The sequence below is a fragment of the Ammodytes marinus genome, assembly GCF_949987685.1.
Source record: "Ammodytes marinus genome assembly, chromosome: 15".
In the NCBI taxonomy this organism is placed as follows: domain Eukaryota; kingdom Metazoa; phylum Chordata; class Actinopteri; order Uranoscopiformes; family Ammodytidae; genus Ammodytes; species Ammodytes marinus.
In genome coordinates, this window is record NC_137219.1 from 5,593,227 (window position 1) to 5,609,891 (window position 16,665).

The following is a 16,665-nucleotide window of genomic DNA, read 5'->3' on the forward strand; positions in this document are numbered from 1 at the left end:
CGTCGTCCGTATGTAATAAAAGCGATCTAAAAAAAAAAAGTTTTGCGATGTTGTAGGGCAGTTTATTTATTGCCCAAGACCATGCAGCTGGTCGTCTCATTTGCATTTTTTTGGTGCATATGCTACAACCAAAGCAAGTCAAGCCTAGAGTGGGGTCAAATGTCCTTAGACCAAATTAAAATTGACCTGGAAATAATAAATACGTTTTAGGATTAAAAAAGTTTTGAAACCACAGTTTATGTTATGTTAAAATAAATAGTATTTTATTTTGTTTTTGTTTTATAAAGATTCTACACTATATTTAAGTCTGCTATCAAATATAAGCAAAGTTCACATTTCTACAAAAACACTTCTTGCTTTAAGAGAAAGTAGCACAGTGGGTGACTGGGAAAAAAAAGTCCTATTGACCTGATAAATCCAAGTTAGAGATTTATGGCAGTAACAGAAGGTTTATGTGAAGAGAAAAACAGGTGAGAGAGAATGATACCGAGTGGATCATCAAACCCACAGTGAAACATGGTGGGGGGTTTCTACTGCAGAGTTGGACACCTGACCAAATGCAAAATACAAGCATCATGACAAGTTAAGTGGTCTCAGACGTTTGCAACCCATCCATGCCATATATAATAGAACATTTACAGTCAAATATGTCATTTAAAAAGACATGTACAAATCTCTGTTGTTAAAAAGGAGAGTATACAATAGTGCAGGAGTGAACCGAATTATAAAAAGGTGCGAAGGATCACAGTATGCAGTCAGTAAAAATGTGATTTAATATAATGCATTGATTCTGGAGGAGACTGTACGTTAATGTAATGTATTATGAAAATGAAAATGTAGTTACCCCCTGTAATAAATCTCGTCACAAGGATGCCAAGACTGCAATTATAGGATATCATAGCACATCAAATTATCATATTGCAGCCATAAGATGACTTTGAATTAAGTGAGAAGTCAGATTTTAAGTACATAGGCTATAGGAATATTATAGCAGAGTAAGGGAGTTATCTGGGAGAGTCAATTTAAAGTCAAATTGACTTTATATTAAAAGTCATTTAATGAGATTATATTAAAGCATCATCTTTACTTTTACTGATTGGTACATAAATGCTATTCAATCACTGATGGGATGGGAAATATCTCTCTAGGTCGTCCTCAGACGAGTCCTCCATCATTGCTTCCAGTCATCCCGATTCATAAATAATATAAAAGCAATAAAGGAGTTCCTTTTTGCACAGTTTAATGGTTTTGTGCCTATACTTACTAGCAACACAGGATCTTCACTCCTGTCTGTTTTGGTTGAGCTTTTGGATGATACTCCAGGTCTGCTTCAGGGCTTTCAGTTCTCTCTCCACTGTTCTATGCCAGGTTTCTTGGGGTCTTCCTCTCTTTCGCTTTCCTTCTGGTGTCCAGTGCGCCGTTGTTGTAATATCATCCTGTTCTTTTCTTATAATGTGTCCGATCCATCTCCACCGCCATCTTTTTATGATGGTCTCTATACTTTCTTGATTGGTCTGAGCAAGTATTTGCTGGTTGGAGATGGTGTTAGGCCAGAAGATAAGTAGAATTTTTCTGAGGTTCCTCCTGTGGAATGCTGAGAGCTTGGAAAGGTATTTCTCTGTCATCGTCCAGCATTCAGAGCTGTATAGTAAGGTGGAGAGAACACAGCTCTGGTATAACTTGAGTTTGGTGTTGATGCTGTTGTACTTCAGGGACTTCCGCACATTGTTCATCATTTTGAATGTGTGTCTCGCCTTGCTGAGTCGGCTTTTGATGTCATTGCCTGTCCCTCCATCATACCTAACAGTGCTTCCTAGATATGTAAACTCCTCTATTTTGGGTATAATTATTCCATTTATTTGTATAGATGGGGGATTTTTTTGTGTTTAAGCTCATCACTTCTGTTTTCTTCAGGCTAATATTAAGTCCTATTTGTTGTGCCAATCTGTTGACACGGGATGTTTTTTCTTGTATATGTTGGTGGGTGGGAAACCATTGCCAAGTTGGCTGGTGCCTATAGCAACTAATCAAAACCTGAGCCAAAGAGTGAGTATGGAAACTATGGAGTGGGGGGAGGACAACAGTATGCTATGATATTCAAGCAGAGCCAGACTAACATAGGTAATTAAAATACAAGGTTTGTAGTGGAGAAACCAGCTGTGCCATGATGATAAATGAACACACGCTCCTTCTCCATGTTTATCGAGACACATTCCTTGTTTGCTGGATCCTCACAATTCTCCTAAAGTCCTGCTGTCTCCCCCCCCCCCCCCTTCAAGATGTCAGCCATTGGTTCAAAAGTGGGGAGAACCCCTTTTAGTTGACATGGTGACCTGTAATTAGTGCTCGGGGGCCCACACTCTTCTCCTACTGCTTGTCAAGAGAGAGAGAAATGAAGTGCCAAACATGAAAAGGGGGCGCGGAAGTGTGCCTGGTCAAGCCAGCCTAAACCCCCTCCGGCCTCAGATTGTACATGGCTTTGAAGTGACATCAGAAAGGGACCCGTGAACTACAAAGCTTCCCACTGACTTCACAAGAAAAGCCTGCAGACCTTAAATCCTCAGTCCCCGGGTCAGACAGAGACCTGGTCGGGTTACTGACTGTCATGTTTGAAGCAGAGAAAAGAGTCAAAATGTAAATCATTTCTTGCATGATGTTTGGGACTGGGAGTGGTATACAGGATCGTGTGTGAGGCCTCACCAACACCATATATATAGGCTGGCACTATCAATACAGAGTTAATAGAGAATAATAGAGTTGTGCAACATATTCAAAACAGATTCATTCATAATTTTGGTTAGCAAAGTAAAATGTCTCTGCACTCTCTCACTCACACTTGTAGCCGCTCATATTAACACTCTTTTCCCCCCTAAAAACACACACACCGACACACACACACACACACACACACACACACACACACCTTCTCCCTCTCAAACCGCAGAGTGCCCCAGTCTGTGTCCCAGTCGCCCCTGTCTTGATTTGATTCGCTGTCTCTCTGGCCCGGGCTGGAGGTGCAGAGGGGAGCAGGTTGGGCTCTTTTTGTTGTGGAGGTATCCGACTAATTGAAAAAGCTCCCTTTAAATGTTTCTGTCTCCCCAGGGGAAGATGAGAACACCCCAACACACACACACACACACACACACACACACACACACACACACACACACACACACAGACAACCACCACCACCACCCACGACAACCAAATGGACTTCAGTCATCAGTGAGAGTCCTTGCCATCAGCCCTTTCCTTGGCTTAATGTGACACATGCAGTTACTCTCCCAACCCCCCTACAGCAAGGAGAAAGCGACGAATCGTGACATTTCCACAGCAATAATTTCATGGAGTACCACAGAGTTGGATGGGATTGAGTTCACGAATCTGTGCAAGTCAAGTTCAACCAAACTGGTGTAAGGTGGTTGTTTATGTTGGATGGTCGCTCTCGGAAAGTTACAAAAAATGGTCGGACACATCTTACACAGTGATCCAGAGTTCATGTACTGGCGGCTGAAGGTCATATAAGGGACGTCCACATGCCTGTGACCTTTTGGCTACATCCATTATGAGCAAACCAGTTATGCTTTCATCTATTTTATATTAAACATTATTGTGATGTGGTCACAATTATATCATTTCCAAGATGTTTTTTAGAGGTACTGTAATACATTACCCATATGTACTGGAATGCACTAGATGCACAAGATTGATAACTGAACTTGGTAGCCTTTTTTATAATTATTATTTTTTAACTTTTCCTTCAAAAGAATGCTTGTAAATTGCTGCAGTTTCGATCTGACAACAAGCATGTGTTCCTTGAAACTCCTCCGAGCTTGGGACGTGAAATCTAAGAATCCAAGCGTTCAATCAAAGCACTGCAGATGTTGTCTAATTGCGGTCATCTGGTGGTGCGCTGTTATATAAGGAATGGATATACATACCGATCCTACTGAATAACATTGGGTCAAGAAAGGGTTGAATCTACCCCCGGCTTTAAGTGCCAGATCAAACAGCACTATCTGTATGATATTGATGGCCATGTTTATTTGATGTGCTCTTTTGTTGAGTGAGTTAGAATGTGGCTCTTGTTCTCAGGCTCTAAAGGCAGATGGCAGGTCAGTTGCGTGAGATCCTTGATTCAATAAATATTCTCACCCCTCAGGGAAATATCAGGGAAATAGTGAAGGGCTATTAGCTGGGAAGGTATAGTGAAAGGAAGGACCACAAAATGCACTCAAGAGTATAGTAAATGTATTGGAGAGTGATAGTAAAACAGACCACTTTAGAGTTATAAGAATGAACTGCCTCATCTTGGAATATAGTTAGAAAAGTGCAGCCTTGATTCTCAAGCAATAGTGTTCTATAAAGTTAAAGTTGAAAAAAAAAGTACTCTAGAAACAGGCTGAGATCCCTGCAGGCAGGCAGACAAATGAGGGCATTGATCAGATGCTGCTTGTGCCAAAGTCCTCTTCAGATGCTGTCTGGGAATCCATTTATTTCTCTGTGGCACCAGTAATGGCACTGTAAGCAGAAATAAATAACGGAGCAGTGATTAGATGGCTTGTTATGCCGTCTAATTATTTTACACACAAAACTGTTGTGGTGCAGCTTTTGATGGAAAATGTTCCTTAAAAAAATCCCCATTTCCCCTCCAGATTTGAACATTGTTTTTCCTCATTGTAAAAAAAATGTGAGCACTCCTTTTATTCATTGTTTAGCAAAGACAATTGCTTCTGAAGGGCCAATCGTTTGCCGATAAAATGAGTCATACTCACATCTGCATGGTCACCAGCTCGTTTCTTGATGCAGAGAGAGAGAGAGAGAGAGAGAGAGAGAGAGAGAGAGAGAGAGAGAGAGAGAGAGAGAGGAAAATGTAAACAAAGAAAGAAAGTGAGAGAGTAATGGTGTGTGTGTGTGTGTGGGGGGGGGGGGGGGGGGGGGGGTGGAGGAGCGTAAATCACCAGATGGTACAGTGAAAAGAATACACAATGGTAACACTACACTGGCTTCATTCACTGTGGTTATGTAAGCGCATACACTGCAATGGTATATGCAGCTCATGCTCAGAATGTAGCATTAGTTTGGCATCAGTGGCTCTGGACATAGCATGGATAACTATCAAAGCCATTTTATTTATAGATACTGGTATACACTGGTGTTGGCCTTTGCTTCATTAGCATCTGCAACATAGAGTTTCCTCTAATTGGATTTCTTTCGTGCTGACACATGATTCTGAAGTATTGTTGTCCATATCCTGAGGTCAAAAGACATCTACCATAAGCTACTGGATGATACAATTTGAGCAAATCAGGTTAAAACAACCATTATTATATTAGCATCCAACTCACTTATACAAGGGAGAAATGCTGATAATCTAAACGAAGGGGCCAGACTTTACCGTACCTGACTATTGCTTCAAACCCCATTTGAACAAATCTTATTTTCAATCCGAGTCAGAAATATGAGCCAGGATATATAATACAATATGTCTCAGCATGTGTTTTGGGTGCAAACTAGGGCTATTGTTATGTTTTGATACGGCATCAACATGGCTTATTTAGCATCATGGGGTCATGCTAGTAGCAGTGAGACAACTCTGGCACCAGCTGTCATACCTGGCCTGGTCACCATGCACTCACACAGCCACCTGGCACTTTGTCAACTTTTCTGGGCCCTCCTCAGCCAACACTGTATTTCTGATAAAGGGACATCCATTGAGAAGAAGATCACTGGCAGTATAACTTTCTCTTATTTAGGGAAAACAGTGATCAATTCTGGAGACATCCCTGTACTGACAAGCACTCATTTCTGTATATCTGTATTATGGAATTTTTCACTGTTTCCCGGATACAAATTATGTAGTCGTATTCCATAGCGATACTAGTGGTCAAAAACTCCACAAGGTATCTTTAAAATCGCAATTGTGTCAATGGATACCTTTTTTTTACTATTCATAGATTATTTTTCCAATGTTGTTGAAGTCCAGGTGGAGTAGACAATGGAGTAGACCATTTAACCTTTTATATTGTATCATTGTGATTGTGTTAGAGTAGGCTATAGGTTTCACTCTCTCAATTTGCGGACATTTCACTTTCAAAACAATCAAACACTGATTGGAAGTGTCCTCAGCTATGGGCATCGCCCTCATAAAGATCCCTGGCGGTTATATGTGCTCAATTATTAACGCTGCTATTGAATGCAATCCTGAGAATTGAGTGATGCAGGATTTATATGTGCTTTGCCCATGTGTGGCCTCCCTGACCGACAGATTTGGTCAGGAGAGTATTGAACAGACTATTGAGATAGATGGCTAATGGACCGTTTTATCACAGTCATAAACAATTATTGATTCCCTTTGTCCATCTGAGCTGGTACAAGGCAAGGCTTTGATAGGCAAGAACCAGACACTAGTGATGGACACGCAGTCACACGAGGCTGGTGATAGCTGATATTTATGCCTTTGAGGGAGGTTAGTGAGAAGGTTTGCATGGATGGCTGGTTGTCCTCAGGCCCAAATAGAAGCTGATTCCAACAGATGTGTTGTCATTTACGGTCACAGCCAGATTTGTCTTCTGCTTGAGTTGGCATTAAATGTATTTTCGTGTCGATATAAGTCATTGCAGCGGGTAGATGTATTGAACAGTGGAGTAAATATAGCACACAAATGAACTATGAGATCTCACCGCCTTTAACTGCTGGTGCATATAGGTTGTAACTTGTGCTATTAATAGCGACCATATATTAATATTGTGATGTCTAGCAGTCAAGGTTAAAGCGTGTCAGTAAAAAAGCTCCTGAGCAAGCAGTTGTGACTGGTGTTGTGTGGTGTGTGCACAAACACAGGACACCTTAACCTCCCCCCCCCCCCAAAACTCCATCAGCTAGCGTTAGCCAAGTTACGGGCGATTAGCTGCGCCTCTGAAAGACTTCTGAGTTTATTGTTACTTCCTAAAGCACATCCGAAGTCCATTACCATGGATTAAGATGTCCTTCCTTTTGGTGCAATCTCAACAGCAGCCCTCAGTCAGCGTCTTTTTGTTCTGTCCAGTCACAGGTCACCGGTTGTTCCCGGGTCATAAATCACCTGGGCTAACCTTGTCTAGCATCTCGCTTTCAGGGTTTTACGGAGGATTTGACAATATCTGTTGTTGGTGTGTATCAGGGATTAGAGTAGGATTGTAATCACTGATCCTTCCCGGGCTGTAGAGGTCACAAAGCCTGGGGAAAGGCCAGAAAGGCTGGAGGGTTTGGGCCAACAAAACAAACATTCCCCCCCTTTCGTCCAGTTACCTCCCCACCCCCACTGCATGGAATCTGCATGTATGTTTGCTCTGGACCACCCCATTTTTAACTGTCAAATAACACCAATAGATGTTGTAGCAACTTTAACGTTTCAGTATAAATGTCAAAGCATGCAGGTTAATAGAATCGGTGCCTGTGTGTTGAACATGGGTAGATCCGTGTGGCACTGTAGGATATCACCCCCCCCCCCCCCCCCCCCCCACCACCACCCCTACTGAGTCCTGTTACGACTGCCTCCCCCCCTTTGCTGCAATAAAAACATTCTCTGAATATGTGAGTTGGGGGTTGAGTGCAAAGTAAGGGTCGGGGAGCAGGATCATACTCCTAATCCTGAGAGAAAGATAGAATCATTTCACTGAAATACACTTATTTGGTGGTTATTTTGTTTTCTGGAATCACCGTTTTTAGTCTTTTTTTGTTGGTCTTAACTACAACACTACTGTTTACAAACCTAGCATATGCGAAGCAACGTTATCATTCATTTGGAATCGTGTTTCGGGCCACCTGATCAATGAGGGTTTAGCTCTGTTTGGCTGTTTGCTGGACCTACACCAACAACTGATGGAAATGTTTGGATCTTTAGTAATTCAAATAATGCATATGAAATTTTGTCCAACAGCAAGCTTACAACTTCTTCTGTCTGCTGTTTCGTAGTGTAGGTTGATTGGAGCTTTGTCGCTCAAAACAGTTGCCTACTGCTGCATCTAGAAAACACTTTCAAGATGTAGGATTAAAAAAAATGAGCTGTAAGGCGCTTAAAGGCTTCATTGTGTCCTACTAAGTTTAATTCGCCCATATTTAAGAATATAAAAGTAACCGTTGCGTCTTGAAACTGACAGTGTATTTAATTATTCTTAAAGGTTTTGATTGTGTTCTATTTTTCTAATGCCACTAATATTTAATATCTGTTTGAACAGGCCTTAAATGACCTACTGTGCATCCACAAGACAATGGATGGTTATCAGCCAAAGCCAATTATTTGACTTACAATCCTGGAGCTATATCTCTGACGTTTATTTTGCTATTAGTGGTTTTTCCTATTCCATTCAAAGCTTTTTTTTATGTTTTAATGGTCGAAATACAGAAGACAGTGATTTGAAGCACATGCGAATGTGGTCGAATCAAGATGAAAAGAACAGATTGTGTGCGTTCTCTGTTCACATTACACTACAAGTATTGGATCAGATTCGACACTCCCAGCTCTGGTGTCTATCTGCATGTCTCCTTTTTCTTCCATCTGTCCTGTTATGTTAACACATTGGACCATTTCACAAAGTCGACGTGATGCGAGACATCAGAAGAGAAGCTTGAAAATCCTTTCCTGCCAAAACTCACTTATGTCAAGCAGAAAGCAATGGGATCATGAGATGCCAAGTGTCTTTTAGGGACACCGAATCCTTAAACAACCTTGCTTTTATTATCAGAGTCCTTGAATATGTCCCTTAAACTAAAACTTTAGTATTACAAAACAATCCACACCAAAGGACAAAACAGGATAAAATAGAGGACATGTTGCTTTTGGTTGATAGACAAATATCAAGAGATAGAGAAAAATACTGTGTTGTGTGGAAAAGGATAAGGAAATGGAAAAGGGGCAAAGGCAAATATTTACAGCCCTTGTTGGAGAGGTGTTTGGGTTTCGGGCACCTCGTCCAAAGTCCAGATATACTAAAACTGTCCCTCTTCATTTCACTTTCCGAAACTGTGGCTCACCAGTTGAAACCGAAACAACAAATACCAGCGAGTGCAAACATAAATCCTCTTTGACAAATGTCTGACCCCCGTAGCAGGTGTTGTTTGACCTTAGATTCACACACGCGAGTCAGTTTTGTTGCTTGAACGAAGAAAGATATGATGTTCTGTGAGTGTGTCTGCTCCGAGGATTATAAATCCTGTTGATGCATGTCTTCAAGGCTGGGAATGCCTCCCCATCTCACCCTGTCAGAAATACTACTAATGCACACACACACACACACACACACACACGCACGCACGCACGCACACGCACACACACACACACACACACACACACACACTGAGAGGCGAACTCACTGTCCTCCCACATGTTTGGCTCCCTGCTTGTTGTGTCTCCGCAGGCAGTGATAGCGCCGGTGCCAGCGATGGGAGGGGATCGAGGAGGACACTGGATTACACTGACTGAGACCAGGGGGTTGGAGGGTGGGTTGTGAACTCTTCCAATGAATCATCACAATTACTGATAAGAGACAACACTAAAGCCCTAATGTTAATACTAACCGCTCTATATTTATAGAACAGCTCTACTTGTCATGTTTAATATGACACTTAAGTGGAAATATTAGTACTTTTAAACCTCCATAAGTGCTATTCTTAGAGTTAATGGATTCATGAGTCTATTGGCCGTTTAATAAACTGATGGGCTGTCAGGCTTTTACATTACACGGCACATATGGAGTTTACACCAAGCCCCAACCTCAGCGATTTTTACCAGCATCCAATAAGGAAGTGACAAACATTGCAGTACCTTCCGGTGACCACTGGGGGTGGTACCATGAGTGAGCAATTTTTCTTTGACTCACTTGTTAAACAAGCCGTTTTCACAGTCTTATTAAACCTATTTACAGCCTGGTCCACAAAACCATTCTAGTCTGTATGACAACACTGAGGGGGGTGAATTTTTTTCTAGCAGGCTAGTTTTTATTCTTTTGGAGGTTGAAATGTATTGGCGCGATCTCTTGAGTGACAGCTCTCCGCCCGTTGTCCCTCACTTTGCCTCGGAGGTATACGTCAGCTCGATGGGCGTATCTCCCTTCCCCCGACGTGACGTCGATTCCCTTTTTCGGCAAGAGGAGTGAGGCGGAGTAAAAATCTCACAAGATGGCGACGCACATAAACCAGGATTATTGGATGCCGTGTGAATAACTGAGGTCAGCCAGGATAGTACATCCATTTTAATATACAATATCTATGGTTTACACTGATAACAGTGTCAGATTTAGATTGACCACCCTCGTCTTTTTTCACACCTTTTTTCTTAACCTCTAACCTGTCAAACAAATGCAGTTAGTTAATAATGAACAGCTTGGCATTTGAAGTTACGCTCGGCTGCTGTAGGTAGAAAGTTTGTTGGCTGCAGATGCTAATGATTGCAGTTTAGAGTAGAGCAGATGAACACCTGAATTTATTTGGCTATCGTGTTTGTATTGCTTGTTGTTTATGTTTTATGCCTTTCTGCTGAAATAATGTAATATTGTGGGACTGCACGCATCTGAAGTGACCTAAACTGAACTGGTACATAATGTGAAAACTCTTAACATGCATAGACTTTATTTTATATAATGATGTATAGTCCTAAATGTCTTGTGCATTCTCTGTTTCAAATATTGAAGAGAAAATATGCATACCACAAGGCAAGGCAAGTTTATTTCTATAGCAAAATTCAGACACAAGGCCATTCAAAGGGCTTTAAAGAGACATAAAATTCATCAAGATTAGACGTTAGAAATTGCATTTAAGAGCTAGTAAAAATAAAGAACATACATTATTATTGAGTGATGGGGCCGTCCTGTTCTGCCCGCCCGGAGCGCAGAATCATGTGCTTAAACCTCAACATGTGTGTCTTAAGCATCCCTCTAAATGCGGCTCTTTCTGTCAAGAGGGAAAGCTAAAAATAAGCTGCCTGGATGAAAAGTTTCACGGGCCTCAGGGTTGTGTGAGAGAGGCACATTGGTCCCGCTGTGAGCTCGCTGTTAGAGGTTTGAAGGTTTGTGCTATTTTTTGCCCATGTAACAGCGGTAATACAAGGAACACTGTGTAGGACAGGAAAAAGGGAAAAAAAAACAGGACATTGAACAGAAAATTGCTCAAGGGTGGTTTGGATCTGGTTTTCCATACTTAAGCTTCAATTAAAGGTGCTACGAGGAACTTTCCGATTGTGTTCATTCTTGCATCCCCTTTGGACAAAAGTGGTAGTGTTTTTACTAGGCCTGCTGTAGCTCCTGGGTGAGTGTACCCATGACAAGAGCATTAAAAAATATATTTAAAAAGGGCATTCTTTGCACTGATGGACTTGTTTGCTGTTAGAGGTGATTTATGATCATCAGAGGAAAAATGTGACTGTTTCAGAGATATTTTAAAGTTCCTCGTAGCACCTTTAACAACCAATTACATTTTTTAGATTTTCCTTCAGAGATTAGACTGCAATCGTAAGGTTCGTATAGTATACTACCAATTTATGCGACCATTGTTTGAGTTTGCGACTCAGAATTTCACGCGGCTGGGTTTGCGCATGATGATCATTGGACTGTTTTGAGGACCCTGTGGCACAGATTGTGTACAGTAGGAAATAGCAGAAAAATTACATAATATTACGGTTACAATAGAATAAAACTGACCCATGACCATGACCTATTAATGACTTATTATTTTTACAAAATTCTGGGATAATAAGTCAGTAATATAATGAACAGCACCTACTTGGAAGCAAGAGGTTCAATAATTCAATCGACCTCCTAAATGTATTAATAAAATAATAAATGTTGTAACAGCTGCGTTCCATTTAGGTTTACCAGTTTCCAGGTTGCTGTTATTGTTCATGGCTTATACTCAATTGGAACGGTGCCACCATTCATTTGAGTGTGCTTTTCCTACTATGTGACAACTTAAAAGGTCTATTAAATAATTATTTTCCATAGAATTTTTTGTGTATTTTGTATTTTACTGGCAATGTTATCTGAACTAATTGACACTGAGTGGATAAGCAAGTTGGGTTCTTTGTCTTGCCCTCGGCCTAACATGACAGTGATGGACAACCGAGGCTTGTTCCAGACACCAGGTCATCCTGCTGAGTCGTTCTTACCGAGGAACAGTAATCAGTCATTGCGGTGAGGAGGCAAAGACTTGATTGTTTGTTACAGACAGTAATTGTACAGAGACCTGACGTTGACAGAGTGCAGGGTCCCATCCAACATCAGGGATTGGCTGTGGGGTTAACGTTTGCACTGTGGGACCCCCCTGCTGCCTGTCAATTACATCACCATCGGATTACATCATCTCCCACCGGGACTGGTGAGGCCGACCCTGCGTATCTCTTTGTGATTGGGCCCCGTCTGCAGTGGTGTGCTGCCCCATATCACAGCCCAAGATGCTGATAGCTAAACTGTGGAGTTATTGTGTTAAAGCAAAGACCTCACCCTCAGCTGCCATCTCTCTCTCTCTCTCTCTCCCTCTCTCTCTCTCTCTCTCTCTCTCTTTATATATATATGTTATTGTCTCTCTGTCCTCCTGTGTCTCTTGCGTTCCCCGTTATAATTCAACATTACTGCAAAGAGAGTTCAGTCACAGTTAACGGCTTCACTTGCTATCGGGCTGCATGCCGCGCCTTGGAAGCCAGCAGTAATCTTGAGATTGACTGAGGCGATTAAATATAAGTGTGTGGGGCCAAAGTAGCTCAGCTTTGATCGTTCATAGTCTTAAACCCCTTTTTACCCTTCAGGTAATGTTTCACTAACTTAAATCGGATGTTTCATGAGCTAAAAATGATTCCCCAAAGGTGTTATGCTACGGCAACGCTCAAGTCAACTGAGGACAACAACGTCATTATCAATGGTGCTGGTAATGTCAGACAATGGTAACAATTGTCTAATAAACAGTCTCATTTTTCCGCTGATGATCATGATGACCGTCAGCGAAAACAACGCTATCTTATTATTAATGCCTTAGCTCGGTTCTTATCCCCCCACCAACTCAGACGAAAGGATTCAGGCTACGGCAAGCAGAACGGAACATCATATGTTTCCTGATTGGTACTACATCAAAGTCTATTTTTGCTTGACGGCATTGTCATATTGCCATTAATCTCACATAGGCAAATATAAACACATTACCTCATCACTGTGCATCCTGCAGTCTCTCTTTCACTTTCACAAATGCTCTAAAAGTTCCTCGTTGTCACTATAAACATATTCATCATCTTAGGTTGGTGTGTCAATATGCTAACATTTGCGTAAGCTGGTTGGCATGGTACACACAAGGTAGGTATTAAGAGAGGGACTGTAACATCAAACTTATCTTTAAAACACATGCCATGCTTTTACATTAAGGTAAATTTCACCAGTCTAAAACTGGTACATGAATGAAGAGTCTGTGTCCCAGCGCTGGTCTCATTCACGGCATAATGAGTTTTAATTCTAATTAGAGAAACTAATGGCTTTCTGCATTATTGTCTCAACAGCTAATGCATCTATTATCACCACACCGTTAACAGGGGATTTTTGTAGGAACATAATGTAGCATTTTAACAGACACTTTGTATGCAATGAGTCAGACTGGGACCCAGGACTGGGACGATTAGAGACCACCGTTTCATTGCAGCCAAACACTGCACTTGCTTACTGCAAAGTTAAGTAATTCAGCTTTTTTCTGTTTCCGTGGACTGGATGGACACAACTTTATTTTTTGTATTACTTTCCTCCAAAATGATTCTCTGCTTTAGTCGTCTTGACATTGAAATAAAAACCATCTATCATGCTGTATGATGGTTTAGTTAGTTTTTATACAGATAAAAGTAGAGTGAGCGATCCTAGAGAATCAAAGAAGATATTCACTGATTTTGACAAAAAGTGATTTTTGACGACAAGCCTTCTCCAGAATCGCTGACTACACCTTTAATTGTTCTCATGGGCAGTTAATGAATTACCGGACTCAGGAAATCGCTTTTTTAAATTATTCATAGACGGCTTTCAGAAATCCTCTTTAGCTTAAGGGGAAAGCAACGTGGAGAAGACAATGTGGAGACACGGGAGGACAAACAGCCATTGGCAATTTCACCTGTCATTACCCTCACAAATAGAAATCCCTTTTCAATCTGCATTTACAACACTGGGGGCAACTAATAGTACGAAAAGAAAAACTGAAGCTAATGATTGGAGTGGATTTGCTTTGGTTTTTAGAGACTCACCCACACACTGACTCAAAGACTCTGGGACTTCATACTTCATATGTCTGGTCTGTCTTGCGGTTTTTGTCATTGGTTTTGATCTTATTTTGCAGTTCCTTTGTTCTTCATAAGACACTTTTGGATGTTTGTTTTACGGATCCCTCAGAAATAAATCTGGCTTTGATGGGACTTTTCCAAGCCATTGCATGAGATCTTACCGCCTTATTCTTCGTACCCAGTTTACTCAAATTTCCCCCAAAAGAACCATTTGAAAGGAAGTCAATGTCACATCACATCACATCTTAAGACCTTCCCTTTGATCGACTTGATCTATAGATGTTTTGCGCTTCATTACAAACAAGCAACAGGCTTCGGAAGTGGAGAGAGGAGCCAGTAAGGACAGCCGAGCGGGATTTTATAAATGAGTGGAAGTTTCCTGGCGGCTGGTCAGACGTAATGAGCAAAAGCGAAGAATTTATGATCCTCCAAGTGAATCAAATGATGGTTGTGTGACTCACGCTGTGCTCTGCCTGTCTCACTGCGGAGCCAGCAGGAGGCTCGCCCAGCTCAGCAGCTGCTTGTCTCTCTGCCTATACACATCAACAACACGCCGTACATCAACCACAACACTGCTTATGCTTTTAAAATCTATCAGGGAGAGAACATATTGTCATCATGCAAATTCGCTCCAAACTTTTCATGGAAGAGGACATTTTGTTGCAGGCTTTGGGCTTTTCATAGGATCATTAACGTTAACAAATAGGATGGCATTAACCATGTATCCTCCAAGGACTTTTAGAAACGTTGAGTCCATTCTAGAGAAAGTTTAAAATGATACAAATCGTGTTCAAAACTCTTCAACACAGTCCCCAGTAAGTAGCTTTAAATATGCATTTATGTTTAAGTTTCAACAAACACATCCAGAAGATACAACAACGTTATCTTTCAGTCCCAGTTCTTTTTTGCTTGTATTTTTTTCTCCACCAACTCCTGAGGTGAAGATATCTGCTTCTTTGACAACTTAAACGGTCAACTATGTTCACCTGGCTAGTCGCTAACTTCAGTTGTCTGCCTTTCGGTATTGTATGTGGTACTCAAGACCGGATATGGTCTCATGATTTTGGCCTCTTCTCAGAACCAACCACATTTATACATATTGTTTTTCAGGTTGAGTAAAGATTCAAGAACAACCTTTACTGGCAGTTTTGGCACTACCTATATTCTTGATGTTCTTCTTCTAATAAGTAGGCTCCAGTGGATGGCAAGAATGTTTTATTTTTAGAACTCTAATGTTTGCCATTAACACTTTACGAGAGTCCAACAATAGAAAAGTGTTGTAAATCTTAATCTCTCTTATTGAAAACAAGTCTAAACCTTTGGCCAACCCAGTCACAAGACTGAGTTATGATGAAGCAAAAAAGAAAACACTGCTTGTTTCAAAATACAAAAAAAACACACACCTGAAGGTACATTCCCTGTGCGTGATTAAACAGCTTCCTGGCGTTGACTCAGCACCCTGCAGGCTCGTCAAGTGTTTATTACCAAACTAGAGTTCCTGGATTTTGATTGGCTGTAACAGTTTTTTTTTGCTCCCCAATGACGCAGCTTTGAGTGTCCCTCCTCAACATGACAAGACATGAGCAGATGACACGTTCTGGTTTTCCTTAACTTGAAACACTTACAACTCTTCCTGCGTAGTTTCAAGACTCTTTTGAAAATATATGATTAAGCAGCACAGGGTGATAGGGATCGCCTCCATGAGGATGCTCACCTGCCTTTTTACTTGTTTGCACTTGTCACCTGATCAATCATTCCTCATATTCAGGAGCCTAATCGGTTGTCACACACACACTACCGATTGAGTAAAGATGTGTGGCAGGCTGTAATTACAATCCTTGTTAACTGTTTTTTGTGTTTTTAAAGGCTTTTTTTTTTTTTTTACAGCTTTGCCCGCCATCGTAAATGTGCTTAATGGTATCTGGCGGGACTGTTGTTGGTGGGATACAAAGATCAACAAAGAGAATTTTGCGAGCTATTAATCTCCTGCAGGTCTGTTTTCTCTGTCATCCAGTAATGGGCTAATTAAGGGGAACAGTAACCCGTGGGAGTGCCACCCACCTTGCGTGCCCCGTGCTGTGAACCATACCTGGTGTTGTCTATATTACGATGTCTGGAACAAAAGGAGTTTTCTTTTTCATGTTAATGCTGCGGAACAAACAGCCGGGGCCAGATTTTTACAAAGCAATCCTGTTTCTTTATGAGCCAGAAAGGAAAGGATGATCTCAATGCTATTGGGTTTATTGCACTTGCTGTGTATGATGGTCAACATGGTAAACAAACATTATACCTGACAAAGATCTGCATGGAAGGGTTGTTATGTGTTTGCACTCTTTTGGAAAATGCACATACTGTACATATTAGAAACAGGTTGACAATAAACTTCTGTC